The sequence below is a fragment of the Engystomops pustulosus genome, chromosome 1 (assembly GCF_040894005.1).
Source record: "Engystomops pustulosus chromosome 1, aEngPut4.maternal, whole genome shotgun sequence".
Lineage (NCBI taxonomy): Eukaryota > Metazoa > Chordata > Amphibia > Anura > Leptodactylidae > Engystomops > Engystomops pustulosus.
In genome coordinates, this window is record NC_092411.1 from 167523089 (window position 1) to 167548381 (window position 25293).

A 25293-nucleotide genomic window follows, 5' to 3' on the forward strand; every position below is an offset into this window, starting at 1 on the left:
AAGAAAACGTGAATTAAGATGCATATATCGTCTTAATACCTTACAAACAAATGGACTGAACATTGAATATAACATAATGGGGCTCATTTACTTACCCAGTCCAGTCGCGATCCAGCGGCTCGTTGTCCGACGAGGATTCCGGTTCTGCCAGGATTCCCTAAGGTCGTGTGCCCGATATCCACCAGATGTCGCTGCTACGGCGAGGTCCACCGGCGTTCACCTGCTTCTTCCTGGTGCATGTGAGTGCTTGATCTTGCGACACTTTTGGTTTTTTAAATTCCACGTTTTTTCCGAATCCGATGGGTTGTACGACGGCCACGCCCAGAATTTCTGTTGCGTGAAAGCTGGCGCGATTTCGCCAAAATCCGATTGCGTGCGCCAAAATCCCGGCGGAATTTAGCACAAAACGGAAAAAATTCGGGAAACCCGACGAAAGTCCAGCCGCTGAGCCCTTAGTAAATGAGCCCCAATGAGTATCGTCTGATAGCTGGTATATGATGGAATTGTAGATCCCATATTGATTTTTTGTGGGTTGAACATCTTGATTTCCATATCTGATGTAGTATATGAGGAGAACACGTTGATATCTGGCTTATTATTTATTGTATTTTTCTTTTTTCCCAGATTTTCAAGATTATTATGTGACGCTCCATTCAGTTGGAACAGACTGTCTACACGTCTCCTATACATTTTTATTATATTTTTTGTATATCATGTGGATTGTTGGAAATTCTCTTAGAAAGTATCATTATGGTGGTGATGGGAGGCTGGGATTATAGTCCCATCTGTATTGTGTATGGTATTGGGGGGTATATGGTATATGGTATTGGGGGGTTGGGATTCAATGTCCAGGATTACCATATGATTATCGGGCGATGATCACGTTTGGTGTCCAGGATGATCCCCCTGCTTGGTGTCCTGTGACCTTCTCAGGGTCTTTTTACCTCGACAGTATACACTGTGGTTCCATATTAGGTCTTGCATTTTCCAAAATGGCCACCGCCACACTTTGGGTTCTAGTATGCATGCATGCCTAGGGCACGCTGGTGCATTTCTACTCAAACACAATCTATTTACGCTATTTTCATATTTTGTGAACATGAAGCCGTTGCACCTTACACTTCCGGCACAACGCCGTAATTCATGTCCTGAACCAGGTGACCTCATCTAAGGTGTTTTGCATTTTTATGAATGAATTGGAGGAGAAGTGGGGCCAGCCCCATTACCGATAGACAGGATTTCTCAGTTTTTATTAGCACTATGACATTTTTTTGCAATAACATTGCACATTACGCAATACTGGTACCACATGCACTTTATGTTTACACAGTTATTACGCCCAATTATGAAATATTTGTACTTTGCACTATGTGTCTTGTTATTTTATATACAAATAATTGGCCAATCAGTTTCTGGGTTGGTCCTTAAATAGCTGGATCATTGTTGTTTACACTAAGCTTGAGAAAGGTGTATCACCGAAACGTCGCTATGGAATAAAGATTCACCCCAATTTTTTCACAAACATTGGAATGCTGCCTTTTTTTATGTTGAGTTCAGGGATGCATTTGTAAATTACTATAAAACTTGCTATTGTGACTAGGCTTATAAGAACGTGGTGTGGGTTTTAAAATGACGAAAGTTACCCCTAATCCCTCTCCTAGTAAGACTCCTAAAAATGTAAATAAGTATGATAAAATAAGAGAAACTGCTGTGGCCAAATTGGACAAGCTTGCTTTATCTCCTAAAACAAGTAAAAACACTAAGGAAACACTAGACACAGTGATACAGGAAGGTAGTATCGGCGGCAGTGCCTAATCTGCAGGTACAGGGGGAGGAGAAAACTAGAAAACGGCGCCAAATGGAGATAGCACAAACAGATGATATAGTAGAGCAATCAGAAATCTTACATACCTCCAAAGAGGCACCAGTATCACCATAGGGAAACGTAAAAGAAAGTTCCCCTTCTCTGAATGAAATAATGGCGGCCATATTGAAATGCAATAGCGTAGTAGCGGACCTATGCAACCAGAAAGGGGTATTCAAAGAATAAATGGCGTCCATTAGAGGGGATATGCAAAAAAATTCTACTAGAATTGAGCACGCAGAAACCAGAATTTCAGATTTGGAGGATTTAGTTCACTCCTTAACCCCATAAGGACGCAGCCATTTTGTAGCTTAAGGCTCAGTCCCATTTTTTGGATTCTGACCTGCGTCTCTTTATATGGTTATAACTTTTGAACACTGTTACTTATCAAAGCGATTCTGAGATTGTTTTTTCCCCACATGTTGTACTTTATTTTAGTGGTAAATTTTGGCTGATTTTTGCGTTTATTTACAAAAAAAAAATTTGCCATTTTCGTAATTCAAAATCACCACGTTTTCAGGCAGATCGATTTACCACCTAAATAACTTGCCGAATAACATTTCCCATTTGTCTACTTTACTTTTTCATAATTTTTGAAATGTATGGATAATTTATTTTGACATTACGTGGCTTACAAATCGAATAGCGATTTTCCGTATTTTCAGAATTGACTATTTTGGGGATAAATACTGTTTGAAATTAAATTTTACATATCTAGCATTAAAACCACCCTATATAACCAACCCCTTTTCAAATCTGCACCCCTCAAGCTATCAGAAACAGCATTTACGAAGATTGTTAACCCCTTGAGATCTTCATAGTAATTGAATCAAAATGGCGGTGAAATTTTGAATTGTCAAATTTTGTCGGTTATACGTTCATTTAGCCCTAAAATTTACACATTTCCAAATGATAAAAAGTGCAGAGACCCCCCACATGTGACCGTTACTTGTTTTATGGGGGCACAGCGGGGCGCAGAAGGGAAGGAGCCCTGCAGCTGCCAGGATTTTAGTTTTTTCGTTTTTTGGGCCATGTGACGGCATTTTTTGTGCGGGATGAGATGCTTTTTCCAGTGTTACCATTTTGGGGTTGGTATCACCTATTGTTGAAAATTTAGGAACTTTTTTTGTGGTCATGAGTAGAAAAGCATCAATTCTGTACTGGATTTTTTACTTCTTTTTTTTTCGTGTTCACCGTATAGCCTAATAATCATGTTATCTTTATTCTATGGGTCGATACGATTACGGGGATACCAGACATGAATATTTTTTCTTATGTTTTACTAAATTTGCCAAATAAAACCCTAATGTGGGGAAAAATCTATAATTTTTGCATTGCCGTCTTCCAAGTGGCATAACATTGTTACATTTTTGGCTACAGAGCTGGTTGATGGCTTGTTTTTTGCGGGACATGTTGTACTTTGCAACAGTATCATTCTGGAGTACATATGTTTTATTGCATTTTTAGTGGGATATAATAGGTAAAAATCATAATTTTTGGTGGGTTTTTAAAGTTTTTTTTACGGCGTTCATCATATGGGTTCAATAGTTATTTAGTTTTATTCTATGGATTGTTACGGACGCGGTGATACTATATATGTGGGGTTTGTGTTATGATTTAGACTTTTTGAGCGTTATATGTCTCTTTATATGTTTTGGGGCTTATGGGCATTTTTAGCGATTTATAAAGTTATTTTTTATTGAAAAACATTTTTTTTTAAATTTTTTACTTGATCCACTCATGTATTGCAGGGTATTAGCAGTGTCAGCCTATGCAGATGCATAGGCTGACACTTTGCCTTTAAGATGACGTCACAGACGCCATCTTAAAGGCACTGCCTTCAGGCTTCTCTGGGGTCCCGATCGGACCCCAGAGGTGCCATAGCAGCGATCGGCGCGGGAGCGCCGATCGTGGGGTAAAGACTCCCGGAAGGCATGGTAAATGCCGCGGTCGCGTTGACCGCGGCATTTAACGGGTTAAACACCCGCGATCGGAGCCCACTGATTACCGCTGAAATCCCGCGACCTCCGATACCGGTTCGGCTGCTGTGCAGCACTGAACCGGCATCGTCTCTGCACAGTAGCTGTACTGCGCTGAGCGCTATTCGCGGGACTCAGCACAGTACAGCTACGCCGCAGAGCGCTAAGGGGTTAAAGAAAGAGGTTAAAGAAATAGATAGTAGAGCAAAAAGAAATAAAACTAAACTTCAGGATCTAGAAAATAGAACTCAGCGCTCAAATATTAGATGTGTTGGTTTCCCCGAGAAGGTTGAGGGGGAGAACCCGCTGGCATTTATACAGGATTGGTTATTCAATACTTTTGGAAGGGACAATTTTGAAATGGATGCGATTGTAGAAAGGGCGCATAGAGTTCCTTCCAGAATATCACCCATGGAAGAGAAACCTAGGATTTTGTTGATTAAGATGCTCTTGTCCCGGGATAAGGATAAAATACTACAGCTAGCACGTCAGAACGATAAATTGGAGTTTAAGGGAAACGGTATTAAACTCTTCAGATTTCGCACCCGAAACTCAAAAACTGAGAAGGAACTTCTCAGAAGTGAAAGCCAAATTGCGCAATCAAAACATACAATATTCCATGCTTTTTCCTGCAAAGTTACGAGTTGTCTGGGGGAATCAAACTGTGGTTTTTGAGGACCCAGATGAGGTCAATGATTGGTTTAATAAAAATGTAAAATAAGATAGGATTGCGTTAAATGTGTATATTTGCATGCTGGCCGCTGTTCTAGGGGAGGGGGGGAATGATGCTAGGTATAGAGGATGGATTGGTTTTTAATCAAATTATCTCTGGGTTGTTGTTTTTTTTTAATTTTTTTGTTTTGGGTGGATGGTTCCTTGCCCCCTTCTCCCAGGGGGACTGTTATCTGGAAGTGTATCCGGAGGTATAGACGAAGTAGGGTATTTAAAGGATGAGTCTCAGTAAACAAATTAAAATATTATCCTGGAACGTTCGGGGTCTAGGTACCAGATATAAGAGAGTTAAAGTTTTTGATCTCATTAATAGAAATAAACCCGACATAATAATGCTTCAGGAGACCCATTTAACTCGTGAGAATTCGGCATTGGTTAAACAGAGATGGTTCGGATCAATATACAGGCGGTCCCCTACTTAAGGACACCCGACTTACAGACAACCCATAGTTACAGACAGACCCCCTCTGACCTCTGGTGAAGCTCTCTGAATGGTTTACTATAGTCCCAGACTGCAATGATCAGCTGTAAGGTGTCTGTAATGAAGCTTTATTGATAAACCTTGGTCCCATTACAGAAATATGATAAGGAAGGCAGGTATATTATTCTATATTGTGTGATTAAAGGTAGTAAATGGGTTATTGCTAATATTTATATACCCCCACTGTTTGCTCCTCAAATATTATTTGAACTACACGAATTTATGCTAAATTATCAAGATGCTCCACTATCGGTGATGGGGGACCTCAACTCAATTATGGATATTGAACGGGATTTATGTAGAATCACTAAAAGAGTAAATAGGAATAACAAAACATCTAGATTAAATACGATTACTAAAGATTTCGGATGGCACGAAATATGGAGGCTTAAACACCCAGATGCACGGGAATTTTCGTGTTATTCGAAATCACATGGGGTTTTTTCAAGACTTGATATGGTATTCACAAACGATAGTGCCCTACAATACGTTAGTAAGGTAAATTATGGTAGTAAAGGGATCTCAGATCATGCCCTACTTATCACGGAGGTTGGGATAAATAACAAATTTATAAGTTATAGCTTTGGGATTGCCCCTGTGTGGGTGGAGATATTGGATAACTATGATAAACTATCGGCACAGATTAGAGAGTTTTTTAGTATTAATATGGGCACCGTAAGTACTGCACTAGTTTGGGATGCAGCTAAATCACACATTAGGGGAATGTATAAGACTGAAAGTATAGGATATAAATACAAAATCGGGAAAAAAATTAAAGAAATAGAGGAGCAGGTTAAATATAAAGAAAGGGTATTTAGGAAGTGTCCAAGTGAAGAAAAAAAGATAGAATGGGAAAAGACACTTAATATATATATGGATGTAACCCATATTAATGCTACCAGAAAATTATTTTTTCAAGCAAATAAATACCAGACAGAGGCTAATAAACCAGGGAAAATGTTGGCTAATATTCTAAAAAACAAAAAAATAAGAATTATATCAATATCATAGAAAAAGAGGATGGTAGTAGGGTGCAAGATACAGATGGGATCCTGCAATGTTTTGTAGACCACTTTGAAAAAATCTATGCAACTGAGCTAGTAATGAGGGAAGAAGATATAAGAAAATATCTATACAATATAAAACTCCCCAAACTGTCTCACGAGGAAAGAGATGCTTGAAGCACCTGTAACAGCAGCAGAGGTTATAGAAATTTTATCCAAGATGCCCCGCGAGAAGGCCCCTGGGCCCGATGGGATCCCAGTGGAATTTTACGATAAATATAAAGCATTAATGGTAGACCGGATGCTAGAATAATGGAGTAATGCACTGCATAACAAGATCCTTCCCCCCTCTATGCGTGAATCACTCATTGTTTTGATCCCTAAACCTGAAAAAGACCCGATAAAAGTAGAATCATATAGGCCCATTTCTTTAATAAATACTGACGATAAAATATTGGCGAAATTGTTAGCAGAAAGACTAAAAAGATGTATAAGAACTTTGGTGCATCCAGATCAAAGAGGATTTATGCCGGGAGCATCGACAATGGATAACATTAGGAGGTTATATTTGAATTTACAATTCACCCCACTTAATGACGGACAAAGATCGATCCTTATGTTAGATGCTACAAAAGCCTTTGATACACTATAATGGGAATTCCTATGGTTGACCTTCGAAAATATGGGGTTCGGACCCAATTTTTTGGCCTGGTTAAAACTTTTATATAAAGACCCTAGCGCAAAGGTATTAGTCAATGGAAAAACTTCAAGAGCCATTCCGTTGGCCCGTGGGACACGTCAGGGATGCCCCCTCTCCTCCTTACTATTTGCGCTTGCACTTGAGCCTTTAGCAAATAAGATAAGACAGGACCCGGTATAGAGGGCTTTGTGCAAGGGAAAGGGGAGGAAAAAATCTCGTTATGTGCAGATGAACTACTGCTATATTTAGGCAGTCATCAATCAGTGCATAATACTTTGGAGGTCTTTCAAGAATTTCGACAGTGCTCTGGCCTACGTATAAATTGGAACAAATCAGCTTACATACATCTCGATGAGATAGGAAAAGAACCAAGAGATGTGATGACGATAGAGGGGGGAAGATTGATTAAATACTTGGGGATACACTTCTCTACGAAAGTGTCTGACTACATCAAACTCAATGTTATTCCTTTGATACATAAGCTTAGGGGGAAAATAAAAACCTGGAAGGCACTCTCATTAAATATGATGGGCAGGATAGTGCTACTAAAAATGGTAATGCATCCTGCAGTGCTATATGCTATCTATGCCTCGCCTATATACATTCCAAGAAAGTACTTTAAAATAATAGAAAGTTTGTTCAGAGATCTGGTATGGGGTGGAAAACAGCCAAGAATCAAGTTAGAGATTTCAAAACTTCCTCTCCATTTGGGAGGAATGGCTGTACCGGATATAAGAACATATATTGCAGCTCAGGCCCAATATTTTCTAAACTTGGATGAGACCCTCATAGTCAGATATTGAGAGCATCCTTGGGGATTAATAAAATAGAATACAATATATTGGAGATTTTGGAAGTCATAGCAGGACAAGGTGGTTAAACAAAACAGTCAAAATGATGTTCATGATTTGGGGAGAAATCAAGAAAAGATGCCAACTCTGGGGACAAGTGGAATTTACACCGCTATGGGGAAATAAAGTACTTAATGTTCCCATAGAAATAAATCAGCGAAGATGGGCCAGTAAGGGAGTAAGATACGTTCAACAGATGGTAGAGGGTAGAATCACCATGGAAGCTCTCAATATCATGCCATGGATGGTAGAATCCCCAAGGATGCTCTCAATATCTGACTGTGAGGGGTCTCATCCCAGTTTAGAAAATATTGGGCCTGAGCTGCAATATAATATGTTCTTATATCTGGTACAGCCATTCCTCCCAAATGGAGAGGAAGTTTTAAAATCTCTAATCAAGCCTTTCTCCAGACTTCAGGAGGAGTTTGGCTTGGAGGGAGATATGTGGTATGGATATCTGCAACTAAGAGGGGCATTTAATAATGACCCTAATAATTATGTTATTGTAGAATCCCCACCATTAATAAAAATGTTGTATGATGCACTCTCCTCTAAATTGAAAATGGCTAAAATTTATAAAGCCCTGATTAATAAAAAGGGGGTGAAGAGTATAGAATATTTACAAAAAAAATGGAATGGAGAAATCCAAGAAATAGAATGTGATAAATGGGCATCGCTCCAAAAAGAACTTCAAATAATCCTTCAAGCCCCAAGTCATAAACAGGCGCAATTGTTTATTTTGAATAGATAGTATTATTCCCCTAGAAAAATCGCTAGATGCTATAGGGATAAGGATTCTAGGTGTAACAGATGTGGGGAGGGAGCTGCAGATGATATTCACATTTTTTGGACATGTAGTAAAATTAGAGGTTTTTGGGAGAAAGTATTGTGGGTAATAAAAGATATTTACAAAATTGATGTTAGGCCTAAATTAGAAATATGTGTATTGGGTTTATTAGAAGGAAACAATGAATTAAATAACATGAATATAGCAGTAAAGAAATTGCTATTTAATGCTAGATTTTGTATAGTTAAGAACTGGATAAATAAAGACCCACCTACAAAAGAAATGTGGATAAGCATGACAAAACAGTACAGATGGAAAGGTTTATGATGTACAAAAGAAGTGCAAAAAGGAAGCAAAGATTTGACTGTATATGGAGTTCTTGGAATACTAAATATTTCCCACAAAACCCACAAAAGGAAATATTTAATCGAGGGTTTGATGAAGTCTGTTAAAATTGTAACAATGTGAGATGTGAATTAATTTAAGATGTCCAGGGGAAGAAGGGAGCAAGGAACAGGGTGTAGGTTTTTTTTTTCAGGGGGGGGGGTTAGTTGATTATAGAGATGGGTTATATATTTACAATATACAGTTAAGAGAGGTAGTTAGTTGAAGAAGATTGCTACTGGGGAAAACAGTCGATGGAGTCGATGGTAATGTGCGTCTATGGCACTGACTAGTATTGTATATATATAGTATAAATTGTAAACTGACTATTTGAATTTAATAAAACTTTTTTTAAATAAAAAAAAGAAAGAAAAAAAAAAGAAAAAAAAATAGCTGCAATGAAACATCTTACATTGCCACTGATATCATATCCACATATTCTAAAGAGCAACAGTCATTTCATAAACTTTTGATATGTTGTAGGGCAGGCAATTTTAAGCCCTTTTGCAATCGGATTATTTACCGGAACAATTCGTTTGCGTGTGCCAATTCAGCGCAAAACAGAAAAAAATTGCAAACCGACAAAAATCCGGCGTTTGGACCCTTAGTAAATGTGCCCCATTGTGTCTTCACTGAGCTGACTATGGAGGAGAACAGGGCCGGCTCCAGGTTTCAGTAGGCCCCTGGGCGACAGAACCTCAGGGGGCCCCTTTGCAGTGAACTCACGTGGCAGCATTTAAAATTCAGAAACTAAAACAGTCTCCTGTTACCTAAAATATTCCCTAATTTATCATCCCAAACAGCCGTATCACGGTCAGGGCAGTTTTGAGGTCATTTAACCAACAGGACAAGCCTATAACTTTGTGCCCCAAGTAATAAAACTGAAGCTTCAACTCATCTGCTGCGGAACCTCATAATACACCCCTCAAATTCTGCGGAACCTCATAAAACACCCCTCAGCTGCTGCGGAACCTCATAATACACCCCTCAGCTGCTGCGGAACCTCATAATACACCCTTCAGGTGCCAGGTGCTGCAGAACCTCATAATACCCACCTCAACTGCTCCAGAACCTCATAATACAGATCACTGCTGCTGCCTAACATCATAATACACACTTCAGCTGCTTCAATACATCATAATAACAGTTCAGCTGCTGCAGAACCTCCTAATACGCAATTTTGCTGCTGCAGAATCTCATAATACACATCACTGCTGAAACAGAAGCCTCTCTCCTTCTCATGTACATACAAACCAACAGGCATTCACACATGCAGCAAGATATATATACAAGCAGTCACACATGCAGCAAGACATATATACAGGCAGTCACACATGCAGGCAAGTATAGCTACATGCAGACAGATACATGCAGACACATACATACAGACAGATACAGGCAGACCGATACATGCAGACAGATACATACAGACTGATACATACAGACAAGCATTGAGGCAAACACACACACTGACAGACAGATACATGAAATCAGATACACATGCAGGGAAACACATCATCACACATACCATACACTCACCATATGTATCAGTAATACACAGCCATACATGTGACATACCATTACACCCTATGGTGTCTGCAGCAGCCCTAGCATCACATTGAGGAGTTTCAGGCTTCTCCTCCTCCATCTCTTCGTCCCGATCTCTAAGCTGCTAGATCTCTGCTATACTGCAGCTCCGTGTGAAGAGGAGATGGGGGAAGGGTGGGTTAACCCATTATGTGCTGTATCTCACAGGCTGCTCACAAGCCTCTAACTGTCGTGTGCCTTGTACTAGTGAGGGAGGAACAGTGCAGGGCACAGGACACTTCCTCAGTCAAAACAGGAAGTGAAGATGTGCACAGTGTGTGTGGGCCCCCGGCAGCTCTCTGGGCCCCGGCACTTGCCCAAGTATGCCGGGTGCTGGAGCCGGGCCTGGAGGAGAATGTACATGAGACCCCCACCCCCCTCTCTCCTGTACCTGCACTCAGCTGATTCTCCTCATAGCTCAGTGCTCCAGCACTCATGTGCTGACAAAGCCCTAACTAATGTGGTAACCAAACAACTATACTTTTATCTCTCCCTCAGCTTTCCCTACACTTGTATATAAACAAATAATCCACACAGACAGAAGATGCAGATCAATCACAATCCTCCCCTCCCCCCTCACCTCACACTCCACAGGAGGAAATAGCAGGAGAGACTCTCCAAGTCATCAATCTGTCCCCTCATGTGCTGTGCTAAAGGGATAGATAGATAGATAGATAGATAGATAGATAGATAGATAGATATATCATATCTATCCATCTATTTATCCCATATCTGGGATAGATAGATGTGAGATAAATAGGAGATAGATAGAAAGATATTAGATAGATAGATGATAGAAAGATAGATATGGTCTCATTGGTTAGCAGCACATGCATGTGATGATGTCACAGATGGCAGGTCCCGCCCCTCCATCTTGCTGACTGTAGTGTGATACAAACTACAAATAGCATGGTTGCTATGGGCCAAAAAGGCAGTAAATCAGGACCGAGAGGCAACATACTTTGAGGAATGATTCCCAGGGACACCTTGAGCAGATTTATGTTTGTTTGTTTTGTATTTGTTTGCTCAGAATGACAGTTACACTTTAAATTTCTAGCAAACTCTACACCTAGTTGTTTATTATGCTCTACCAATTATACCTTGAAATGCTTTTTTTTCATCTCTTTTTCATCATCACTGCCAATGTTTTGTTTTATCAATGCTAGCACTCTATTTCACACTTGTATAGACTTTTGCCAAATATGCATGGGCAAATATTTTTTCTTTTAGACCTAAAGAGGACTACATGTTGAAATAGGTTGTCATTTTGACATATTAAAAAAATCCACCAAGACACCAGACGGACACCAAGACGGAGGCAATGTTGTTCATAAAAGTAACTTGCAGTTCTTTATTCGAACCAACAGCAGCAACAGCCCAAACGAAGTGCAGGTTACTGGAGTGATCTTGGAGAGGGAACCTCAGGAGTTGGGTCACCAGCCTGGATGCAGGTGCAGGCTGGGATGTAGCTGTGTCCAATGCTGGAAGCTGCAGCTTTAATCCTGGGTATTGTTCAGCATCAGCCCTGGAGGTGGACTGACACTCTATAGTGGGAGATGAGGTCTGAAGACATGTGGTCAGAGCATGTGCTCTGAGGTGTCTCTGGTAAGAGAGTTGGATTCCAAGAGAGAGGTCTGCTCACTAGAAGAGCTGGGCTTGAAGAGAAGCTAACTCCTCCCCTGACTAAGGGTTAAGTTAATCCCTGGCCAGGTGGTGGCTCACTCCCCAATCACACTCCAGTTCACAATTAAGTGCATTGAGATTTATCATTTGATAATTAAATAATATTAACCCTTGCCCATTCAGGCAGTATCTACCGCTGCACAATTACCTCTTTACATGTATAGTGTCCTGCAGAGGAGCTGATCAGACTCTCTACTAGGGGAACACACATATTAGGGACTTATTTGCAGCAACCCCTCTGCCTTGCATTGGCAGGGGTCTTGCACCATATATATAGAAAATGGGAGAAGTAGTGATGCAGTGCTGTGCCCATATATAGAGAGGATTGGAGTAGTAGTACAGTTCTGTGCCTATATAAATGCAAGATACTAGTAGTAACACAGTGCTGTGTCCATATATGTATAGAGAGAATGGGAGTAATAGTGCAATGCTGCCCATATATAAAGGCGGTCCCTGACTTTATAACACCAAATTTACAGAAGACCCCTAGTTCCAAACGCACCTCTGGATGTTGGTAATTAACTGTATTTTAGTCCTAGGCTACAATGAACAGCTGTACCAGTTATCAAAGCTGTCTGCAGTTATGCTTTATTGTTCATCTTTGCTCTCATGAAAACCCCAAATTTTTATATATACACTCACTGGCCACTTTATTAGGTACACCTGTCCAACTGCTCGTTAACACTTAATTTCTAATCAGCCAATCACATGGCGGCAACTCAGTGCATTTAGGCATGTAGACATGGTCAAGACAATCTCCTGCAGTTCAAACCGAGCATCAGTATGGGGAAGAAAGGTGATTTGAGTGCCTTTGAACGTGGCATGGCTGTTGGTGCCAGAAGGGCTGGTCTGAGTATTTCAGAAACTGCTGATCTACTGGGATTTTCACGCACAACCATCTCTAGGGTTTACAGAGAATGGTCCGAAAAAGAAAAAACATCCAGTGAGCGGCAGTTCTGTGGGCGGAAATGCCTTGTTGATGCCAGAGGTCAGAGGAGAATGGGCAGACTGGATCGAGCTGATAGAAAGGCAACAGTGACTCAAATCGCCACCCGTTACAACCAAGGTAGGCAGAAGAGCATCTCTGAATGCACAGTGCGTTGAACTTTGAGGCAGATGGGCTACAGCAGCAGAAGACCACACCGGGTGCCACTCCTTTCAGCTAAGAACAGGAAACTGAGGCTACAATTTGCACAAGCTCATCGAAATTGGACAGTAGAAGATCAGAAAAACGTTGCCTGGTCTGATGAGTCTCGGTTTCTGCTGCGACATTCGGATGGTAGGGTCAGAATTTGGCGTCAACAACATGAAAGCATGGATCCATCCTGCCTTGTATCAACGGTTCAGGCTGGTGGTGGTGGTGTCATGGTGTGGGGAATATTTTCTTGGCACTCTTTGGGCCCCTTGGTACCAATTGAGCATTGTTGCAATGCCACAGCCTACCTGAGTATTGTTGCTGACCATTTCCATCCCTTTATGACCACAATGTACCCAACATCTGATGGCTACTTTCAGCAGGATAATGCGCCATGTCATAAAGCTGGAATCATCTCAGACTGGTTTCTTGAACATGACAATGAGTTCACTGTACTCAAATGGCCTCCACAGTCACCAGATCTCAACCAATAGAGCATCTTTGGGATGTGGTGGAACGGGAGATTCGCATCATGGATGTGCAGCCGACAAATCTGCGGCAACTGTGTGATGCCATCATGTCAATATGGACCAAAATCTCTGAGGAATGCTTCCAGCACCTTGTTGAATCTATGCCATGAAGAATTGAGGCAGTTCTGAAGGCAAAAGGGGTTCCAACCCGTTACTAGCATGGTGTACCTAATAAAGTGGCCGCTGAGTGTATATTAGAGAGCAAGTGAGAGAGAGCATTAGTAGTGCAGTGCTGTGCCCAAATATATAAATTAAGTATGGGAGTAGAAATATGGTGTAGAATAGGATAGGTGTAGTAGTAGTGTAGATAGAAACAGCAAACACACATACATACACATACCCCTACCATTTCCTCCTGCTCTTGTTGGGCTAAGAGAGCAGCCTGAGAGCATGTTACAGTATATGAAGAAGCTCAAGATACCTGCCAGCCCACCCGGAAACTTCACTGTAAAGTATTTTACCAGTCCGTCCCCATCTGAGGGGGAACAGCACAGGCTCAGAATATAGCCTATAAGCAAAGGCACAAAAGTCTTTGTGACTCTACAGCCCTGGAACAGCAAATAACCCTATAAGCATATAAGCCTAGTTTTTCAGCACAAAAACCCAAACTTGACTTATACCCGAGCAAAAGAAAAAAAATCAAAACTCACCTTTACAGCATCCTCCGCTGCTGGCTATATACTGGGGCAGGGGGCTATCTACATACTGGGGTAGGGGGCTGACGATATAATGAGGCAGGGGGCTGGCTATATACTGGGGGATATGGGCTGGCAGGCTATATACTGGGGGGTAGGTGCTGGCTATATACTAGGGGGCAGGGTCCAGCAGGCTATATACTGGGGAGGCTGTTACCAAAGCATTTCCCACCCTTGGCTTATGCTCTAGTCCAGTGGTGGCGAACCTATGGCATGGGTGCCAGAGGCGGCACTCCGAGCCCTTTCTGTGGACACCCGGGCCATCGCCCCAGAACACCAGACAGGACTCATAGTATTGTCCTGCAGTTCCAAGCAACTTAAAATATGCTGCTTTCAGTCATATTTTGATACTTACTTTGCTACTTGGGACTGTAGGAAGAAGGAGAAAGAGTAGACAGGGCCATATTATTTTTGGAGGACCTACTGCTGGCGGCCCAATTCTCTGGGACACTGGAAAGAAGCTAAAAGTATAAAAAATTTCCATCTTTCTACTATGTTGATGTCCTCAGGAGGCAAATATGAAGTTGTTGAGCAGGGAGCAATAAGTTACTTCATTAATTTTTGGTTGGCACCTCTCTAAGGGGGGTTTTGGGTTCAGTTTGGGGACTCGGCTGCTAAAAGGTTCGCCATCACTGCTCTAGTCAATAGGTTTTCCCAGGTTTTTCGTGGTAAAATTAGGGGCCTCGGCTTATACTTGGGTCGGCTTATACTCGAGTATATACAGTAATTTAAGGGGCACTGCATAAAATAGTTCATTTGGGAGAAGGGAGCAGCGTTTACAATATAAGGTTTCAGATGACCATGTGTGCATTACGAGCTGCAAAAAGGGGAAAGTGATCCTGCTTGTGGCCTGTTACAGTCAGGTGAATATCAAAGGGTGAGCAGCACTTACCCTGCTGATGACCATAGGTAATGAGCTGCCATGTCGTAAATCTGGGCAGGAATAGGACGTGCAGCGTGGTCAAACGGCACAATTGCGGTACATGCACCGTGCCCATGCACAATGTAAGTAATTGGGGGGTCCGAATTACTTGCTGGTTTTGCTGCTAGCTCAGGGTCCCCATTTGAGGCACTGTGTATAACATAATTAATTCAGCAAACCATTATTTGTAACATAATTATTAAAGGGGCAGCTGTATACATACCTATTAATTCAGGGAGTATGTATATATACCATGGAGGACTGTGCAACATCCCCCAGCAGGGCCTAGGCTTTCTTTTGGTGGCTGGAGGCAGCCGAGGCCCAGGATATCAGAGTGGCTGGCTTATGCGGCCTTGGGCTCATTATGGTTCCGGTACCTGGTATTGGGACCAGAGGACGGACCTGCAGCCAGGCAGGTCTCCAGCAGGTGGTGTGTGCAAGAAAAGTGGAAGGAGAAGCTGATAGAATAGGTTTATCCCTGTGGCAACCCCTGAGGTGTATATCGGGGTTCCCTGGGTGATGAAGGGTGGGGAGCCAGTGATAGTGAAGCAGACTGATGAAGAGATCACAGGGAATCATGTTGTGCAAATCAACTGACAGTTCTTTATTGGAACTTCAACAGCAGGCAATGGCCTAACATCAGCTGGTAGGAAATAGCTGGTCTGCAGGAAGGGTTGCTCACAGCCTGGTATTACCTACAAACTGGGCTGGTAAAAATGGCGCTGAGTACGGACAGTGGACCCCTGCTCTGGGGCTTCATCTCCTGACTGCCCAAGGTGTCAGGCAGCAGGCCTGCTTCCTGGTACTGGATGGCAGCTCTGCAGGAGCTGCACCCTGGACTTGCTTCTCACTCTGCTTACTCACTCACTGAGTCTGACACATAGGGGCATATTTACTTACCTGTCCCTGCGTGAACCCTGAGATTCACTTACAGCGTGTGCCCGATACTGCATGTGTTGCTTCCCCAATCAGGTCTGCCGGAGTTCACCATCTTCTTCCTGATGCATGTAAGTGCACACAATTTGAATGTTAAATCCCACAATTTGTCTGAATCCGTCAGATCGTCCGACAGCCCACCCCCCAATTTGTGTCGCGTGAAAGCTGGAGCAATTGCGACACAATCCGATTGCATGCAACAAAAACCCCTGTTAAATGCACTGTCCAACCAGCTTCCAGGTTGTTTTAAATTAAAGAACACAGCATATCATTGCTTACAGACAATAGATATGTTAACAGTTGACCTACCAGGCAGTGGTTCCAACTGCAATTACAGAGAATTCCACTTTTGGAAACCTCTTAGAGAGCTGATTAGTCTCCCTAGACCGCTCCTAACATGGAGAGGGCGCTATTCTCAAAAACTACCCACCCTATGCATCAGCAGGATTGTTGAAACTGTATATAACAAATGGATGACTGTTTGTATTTTGATGAATTAAGGGCACACTCTATATAGTACAATTTATTGAGTACAATGTAACGGTGTAGTGCCTCATATTTTCAGGTCAAAGTATAGTTTATATGTATTGTTTATGTTACAGGGGATATTATTCATAACTGGACCCTCTGCTCTATTATTATATATATTACATATAGTGTAAATGGATTCAGTATATACTGATAGCAGTCACTGATATTCTGTGGTGAGATGTCAGTGTGTACTGAAGCCATTGGGTCATTAACATATCAAAAGGCTTTGAACAGTAAGAAGCCACCATGAACCAGGTGTGAGATTCCCTGCACCCACTGGGGTCTATCCTAAGAGGGTCTTAGGGTGGAGGTATAAGGGGGTGGGCAGGGACTACACACAAGGATATTTAAGCATGGTAAAAACAGAAATCAGTCTCTTTTGTCTCTTGCTCCTGACCTCCCCGGACGTACAGCACTTACCTTAGGAACCAGGTCATATATTGTGTGTGCTTTCTGTGTATGTATATAACTTTATAAGAGTAATTATAACATAGTACTTATTTTAATATAGTAGACTTTATACGTGTACCTATAGATATTCCAGGTGTTATGTATTTTACCATATATATACATAGCTAAGTGTTTACAGTGAGTGTGTATATATTAGCGTAACTATATGTATAACCTGTAGCCGTATCCCATTCACACGTGGATCTGTGCCCTGCACGTGTATTGGAGTAGATATATAGATGCTATTGTGCATGAGTCTCTATATGTACATGTATATGGTCAGGTACTGGATGTAACTCCTGCTTCAGGGTACATCCAGGAGTTTCTGTAGTGTTAACTATATATTGTATATACATACACATTATTGCGTCCGGGAGGGGTTAGGAGAAGAAGGTTTGTCTCTATGTATTTTGTATTGTATTTTATGTAGTTACTTTGTCACATGTATGTTGTTAGTAAAGTCTTTTTGTATATAAGTATCTGCGAGGGTTGTATGTTATTCCTGTGATATTTGAAGGACTGGAATAGGTGCTTATGGTAAATAGCACAGAGTAAGGGGCTGGACAGAACCACTGTAGCCTAGAGGAACTGAACAGAAACCCAATTCCCCAACCCCCCTTTATCAATGGCGAGCCAGGCCCAAATGTCATGATCCATCTATATTAGGATATAGCGATGAAATTGTTGTTATACTGTGAACTTAGGTTACTAGACTGGGTAGGTTCGGACAGGTAGCACAGTTTCATCTGAGGCCTAGTATGAGTGTGGTTATTGGCAGCGAATCTATATGAGTTCAGTTCTTAGGATTCTGGTTGTTTTCTGTTATCAGACCCTTGTGAGGTGACCCCGGTGTGAGGGTCTTTGCTTTGTATAGTCCTTAGTACAGGAGTAACACAGATCACAGGGATACAATGACTGGCAAAGTGGAACATGTGATTTTTGAAACGTTGAGTAAATGTAGTTCGTTTAACCCTGTGTTATCTAAGAAAGAGGAATCTATTGAGCTGCTATGGGAATCCCTGGTAGAGCAGGCGAGTTCCTATGATAAGTTGCATATTGCTAAGCGCAGTGTACTGAACCAGACATCTAAGAGGCTCCACATGATGGCCAAGCTTGTGTGTGTATTTGAAGAGGCCATTAGCAAGATGGAGAAGATAGATGGAGACAAAGGATCAAAGGTTCCTGAAGATTTGCATTGCAATTGTTGTAAGGAAGGGGTTAAACAGCTGTGCAGCTTAGAGACAAAATTGGAAGAGCAAATGAAGGCTATAAAAGAGCGGGAAAGCCGCATGCACACGCTGCAGTCTCATGTAGCTGAGAAGGAGAAGTATTATGCAGATGTGGATAAGGTGTTTATACAGTTATACATGGAAATAACCGAATATAAGCAAAAAGCAGCAACTACTGAGGTGATTATTGAGAACTTGAAATGTGAAATAGCAAAAAGGGATGAGATCATCTGTAGCATGCAGACGTCCATCAAAGAGTCTTTGCCCACGAAACAAGTTTGTGTTTCGAGTGCAAACAGGGGGAGAGATGAGACTGAACCTGCGGCTGCTACAGATCACTCTACACCCCTGCTTGTTACTAGGCCCGGATTAGTGGGCAGTGTAGTGGATGGAGGGACAAGCATTGCTGTTGGGATAGATGGAGGATTAGGAGGCGACTCAGAGACGTCAGTGATCAGCCATAACCTGCATGTCTGTGACAGTAATGTACAGGAATCGCAATCTTCTCATAAGATGGAGAGGATGCAATATCTGTTGAATATATGTAAATATATCCCAAGCTATGATGAAAATTTAGATCCTTTCACTTCCTGTGATACGTTTGAAGGTTATTGTAAGAAATTTTCTGTTCCAATGGAACATCGCATGGAGCTGTTCAAGCTATGGCTACCAGCACATCTTTACCAAAGATATGAGGCCATAGGGAAAGCAGCCCCCAGTAATGGACAATTTCATGATGAGGGAGACAGACTTTCCATCCTCATGAAATTGGTAACAGGGCATTTGGATGTCACCCCAGACATACTGGTTAACTTCAGACCAACCATCTATGATGAGCCCTTGTCTCTGTGTGGGAGGTTTGAAGTTATGTATAGAAAGGTGACTAAGAATCATAGTCCAGGAACCCCACAAGGCATGATCCGCATGTTTGTGGAGAAGTTTCCATATCTTGACACCACAATTAGATTGAATGCAGCAAAAGAAGCTTCACTCATGGAGGCTGCCCTGGTAATAGAACAGGTCAGGCAGGATCTACTCAAAGATAGAAGGTCTATAAAGATCAGGAAACAGATAGCAATTCACCCCAGACTGCAAGGAACCCATGTACAAAAGAAAGCATCTCCCAGCCAAATACTGAGGAAGTGGGGGGGTGTTAGGTGTTTTCACTGTTTACAGTATGGACATATAAAGAGGTTCTGTCCACAAAGGGTTAACTTGTATGAACGGGGGATGGTCTCACAAAATGAGGGGCACAAATGTGTGGCTTCACATGGAGCAGGACCACACAACTGTACAACAGATAGCCCTACTGGGAATCTGCTGCAATAGGCTTAAGGTTGGGGATCCATAATATACTTGGCCAAAATTAGTAAAATCATGGATTCCCCATATAATGGCCAGGATGTGTATTGTAAACCTCATTAGCTCTCATTGCTTGGTGATGAGATTCTATCACCTAGAAGGGGGAGGGAGGAGGTTTACTGTCCCTGAACCTGTGTAAATAGTCTGTTTGTAACCACGTGTTAATGAGGTCCAGTCCTTTTGTTTTCAACAGCTCAGAGGAGCAGAAGTGCAAGGGAAGTGTATTGTTCAGTCATTTATGGCTCAATCCTGAAGTCAGGCCTCTGCCTGTAAAGACAAAGGTGTTAATCGTAAATAACAAATTTGGTCTTTTCTTTATGTTTGCATATTTGTTTTGGCAATATGATGGTTCTTAAGCTAATGTTGTACACAGAACTCTCTGCTCTCAGTGATTGGATATTCACCTGGTAACATGTTGGACAATTACAAAATAATATCCACTAAGATTGGTTGTATAATCTCTCTAATTTCTGGCACCTCAGTAATTAAAATTCGGGTAAAGGGGTGATTACCTGCCCCTGTCTAAGTGCAATAGGTCTCAGGAAAGAAAGTGGTCAACTATCTCTAGGACCTATGGAGCGTACAGTGTAATTCGCCAGCAAAGTCCGCGGCGCAGCCAATAAGCCGTGGGGCATAGCTCTCGCTATTGGGGATTCTGCAGGGAGTGGGTAAAACCACGGTGAACTGCAGAGGCGCATTATGGTACAATGACTGTTCAGTCGGACGCGGGTCTTTTAAGCTGCCGGTCAAAGGGGAAGCACCATAGGAGTGAGATTCCCAGCCTTGGTTTATACCGTGTGATCTGAAGGTGCCAGGTATACAGTATATAAAGCTTGCTTTTTGCTAACCAATGTCTTAGTGGTATATCTGAGGTAAAGGCTCTGTCCACAGGGGGAGAACATCATGTCTCCTGATTGATGAGGTAAACTGAGAGAATAAACCATTGTGGATGTACATAGAATAAATGTATTGCAGGTTGTGTTCTGTATCATGTGACAATCACTGAGGATTCCTCCTCTATGCAGTGTGCTCTTCCATTGATCATTCCAGGTGGAGACACACAGAGAAGCAGCGAGTGTCTGTCTACTGAAGGAAGGGCAACTAGCCAATCCCTCTTCTACAAAGATGGCGTGAAAGCTGGAACCATCCATCCAAAGACTGGGCCAAATATGCAAATGGACTTGTGATGTGCACTCAAGACCATATGGACTGTGACCTCTAGATGAAATATAATCTTAATGTCTTTCTGTTTTTATTTTACACCCATACATGAAAGGGTGATTTTTGGTTGTATTTGTCTTTATTTTGTACTTAGTTTGTTTTATTTTATGTCAAACATCAACACATAGAAGAGCAGACTCCAGCATAGTGTGTCAGGCATCTGACATCAGGGGGAGATGTTACAGGGGATATTATTCATAACTGGACCCTCTGCTCTATTATTATATATATTACATATAGTGTAAATGGATTCAGTATATACTGATAGCAGTCACTGATATTCTGTGGTGAGATGTCAGTGTGTACTGAAGCCATTGGGTCATTAACATATCAAAAGGCTTTGAACAGTAAGAAGCCACCATGAACCAGGTGTGAGATTCCCTGCACCCACTGGGGTCTATCCTAAGAGGGTCTTAGGGTGGAGGTATAAGGGGGTGGGCAGGGACTACACACAAGGATATTTAAGCATGGTAAAAACAGAAATCAGTCTCTTTTGTCTCTTGCTCCTGACCTCCCCGGACGTACAGCACTTACCTTAGGAACCAGGTCATATATTGTGTGTGCTTTCTGTGTATGTATATAACTTTATAAGAGTAATTATAACATAGTACTTATTTTAATATAGTAGACTTTATACGTGTACCTATAGATATTCCAGGTGTTATGTATTTTACCATATATATACATAGCTAAGTGTTTACAGTGAGTGTGTATATATTAGCGTAACTATATGTATAACCTGTAGCCGTATCCCATTCACACGTGGATCTGTGCCCTGCACGTGTATTGGAGTAGATATATAGATGCTATTGTGCATGAGTCTCTATATGTACATGTATATGGTCAGGTACTGGATGTAACTCCTGCTTCAGGGTACATCCAGGAGTTTCTGTAGTGTTAACTATATATTGTATATACATACACATTATTGCGTCCGGGAGGGGTTAGGAGAAGAAGGTTTGTCTCTATGTATTTTGTATTGTATTTTATGTAGTTACTTTGTCACATGTATGTTGTTAGTAAAGTCTTTTTGTATATAAGTATCTGCGAGGGTTGTATGTTATTCCTGTGATATTTGAAGGACTGGAATAGGTGCTTATGGTAAATAGCACAGAGTAAGGGGCTGGACAGAACCACTGTAGCCTAGAGGAACTGAACAGAAACCCAATTCCCCAACCCCCCTTTATCAGTTTATGTATATATATTTTTTTTTAAGAAAGTTGTTATCAAGGGAATACTATAATATAAGTGAAAGTGATATGTTCAGTGGTACAGGTTGCAGATGTGTTGGAAAAAGAAGCAGCTAAAGAATTATGCAATGACAGACAAAAGTGGCATGTATTAATTGAATTTATTGGTGACCGGCCATTGCTTATGTCATAAAAGCACTAAATTTAACTGGTTCATGCTCAGCGATCGATATATCGGACATTGAGCGCAGTGACTTAAAGGGGTATTCCCATCTGGGCATTCACATTTAAAAAGAATAATTTGCCATATGTAAACATTTCGTCAATTTGATGTTATTAAAAAAATTTAGTTGTGTGAAGATAATTTCTCATAAATATAGCCATGTTATCCCTTATAAACGAGATGGATGCCTCGGATACGACCACCTCACATTTTGGCAGCGGTGGCCAGACATGCACTATTGAGTCCTGTCTGACCACATGGCTTCAGGTTTCATTACCACAGGACGGCTGTGGGACCTACAGTAAATCCCGGACATTTCATATATAAAGACTTTTTGTTTCTTTGTGAAATCACTCCTGCAGAGGTGGTCGTTTCCACAGTCTTGTTTCTAAGGCACCATATCACTACATTTCTGAGAAATTATCTTCACCCAGGATGCTTAAATCGGATGCTGAGCTGATGCCAGCTCAGTTCAAGATCGGAACTCAGCCAGCATAGGGATACATGGAGTGACGGCTGTAACTAACAGCCAACACCCCAGTGTAACCCCTGGGTCGGAGTGGGCTCACTTAAATGCCCGTGAACTGAGCCCACTCCCACCCCACCTTCTGGGGCTCTTTTCCCCACGATCGCCCCCCCCCCCAAATCTTCATGGGGTGCTGATCGTTCCTATGGCAGCCTTGGGGTCCCAGGGCTGCGTCCGTAACAACCCGGAGAATAAAAGTAAATAATGATTGAACCTGCACTTTGAACGCCATTAAAAAAGTGCAATCTTCAAGTTTTTAAAGTGACTCTAAACATGTACTTAAAGAGGTTTTTCCATTTAAAAAATTCTCAAATTTCAATCCCCTAGTGATTTTTACACAATAAAGATCATTTTAACCCCTTTCTTTACAATTTTACTCAGTTTTCTGCAGTTTTAGCTCCTTTAACTCAGTGATGATCAGTGTAAAATTCCAGAGTGTGGGTGGGGACTCTCTAATCAGACAATTCATGATTCCCAGTGGCGTAACAATCACGCAGAGGGTGTGACTGCGACCGGGCCCCTTGTGGGGAGGGGCCCAGGTACGCACGACCGGGTCATAATTCACTAATGCATACCGCCCTTAGTGTCTTTGCTTCTCCGAATGCCGGCCAGTAAAAACTTCGCCCACCCCGCCCATCCAAGCTCTGACCAAAAAAACTCCGCCCGCAGGCTATCCCACCCGCCCGTAGGCTGTTCCACCCACCCAAACTCCACCCGACTGCTCCTCCCTCTGTGTTTATACTAACTAAATGCTCACCTCCCAAACTCCGCCGGCCCACCCACCAAAACTCCGCCTGCCCCCTACACAAACTTCGGAAGCCCCCCACCCGAATAAACTCCGGCCAGCCCCTCCGCCTGAACGAACTCCATCCGGCAGAACTCTGGGCACCCTATGCCCGCCCCTCCACATCCAAACTCCATCTGCAGCCCAAGGCACCCTTGCCCGCCCGAACTCCGGATGTGCCCTCTGGCTGGCAGAACTCTGGGCATCGTCCCTCCTTGCGCCCCCCCGAACTCTGTGTGCCTCTCCCCTGCCCGAACTCCGTACTCCCCCCATTAGAAGAAACATAAAAATAAATAAATATATAAGCCCCTAAAATGTCACTTTCCCATACAAACACTTAATAAAGTATACAAAACACAAATACACAAAACCAACCACACATTTGGTATCGCTGCATTTGTGACAATCTGTATAATAAAACAGAATCATTATTGGACCCGCACAGCAAACCCCGTAAAAATCAACTCCAAAAAATGCTCTGAAAAAAAGATAATTTTTAATTAATACCTTTAAAAAATGCTCTAAAAAGTTAATAAAAAAAATGTTACTCACTCTAAAATAAGACCACTATAAAAAGAACAACACTTCTCACAAAAAATAAGCCCTTAAACAAATTTGGCAGCCGAAAAATATACTATTTTTTATGGTATGGTAAAAAAAAAGGTTATAGCCTGTTCAATTTCACAATATAAATCTGCTCTGGATTCTATGCCCGTCCGTGCGCCCATACAGCAGGATACCAACACATATGGGGTATCAGTACACTCGGGAGGAATTGGGTATCAAACTTTGTGTAGCCTTTTTTCATTTAATCCATTTCAAATGTTTAATTTACCACCCTTCTTAAAAGTGCTTTTTCATATGTTGAGGGGTGTAGTTTCCATAAGGGGGTAATTTATGAGACTTGCCTGAATTTAGGCCTCTCACATTCAATAAAAAGTTGAGCAGGTCCATCTAAATACGGGTTTTGGTGACTTTCCAAAAATGTGCAAAAATGGTACCCAAATTCTGAGCCTCATAGCGTTCTAGTAAAATATGTGGAATCATAAAAAACCATGCTAACATAAAGCAGACATTTGGGAAATGTAAGTTATGAATTTATTTGGGCCCTATGACTATCTGCTTCAAAAGTAGAGAATTTAGAACTTTGAAAATAAAGAATTTTTTCCAAATTTTTGCCAAATTTCCGTTTTTTTATAACTAAACACAAAAGATAACATCAATTTGTAAACTAATTTGAAGTACAATGAGTCAAGAGAAAACAATCTCAAAATTCTCTTGGATATCTCATAGCGTTCCAAAGCTATAAGCACTTATAGTGACACAGGGCAGATTTGAAAAACGGGGCCGCGTCCTAAGGGCCAAAATAGTCCCGAAAGGGGCTAAAACACAATGGTAACTCATCTATTGTCCTCTTCAGTCTTTCAGAGAAGGCCATATGCATTGTCAGAATAATTATTATCAGAAAATAAATAATACAAAGAACAGGAGCACCCTTTAGGAATTT

General features: G+C 41.7%; 1 protein-coding gene across 12 annotated transcripts in view; it reads right to left on the reverse strand.

Moving 5' to 3' along the window:
• Positions 1–25293, reverse strand: part of ADGRL3 (adhesion G protein-coupled receptor L3) — a 1100912-nt gene that overhangs the window by 186929 nt on the left and 888690 nt on the right. The gene's annotated exons all lie outside the window — the stretch shown is intronic.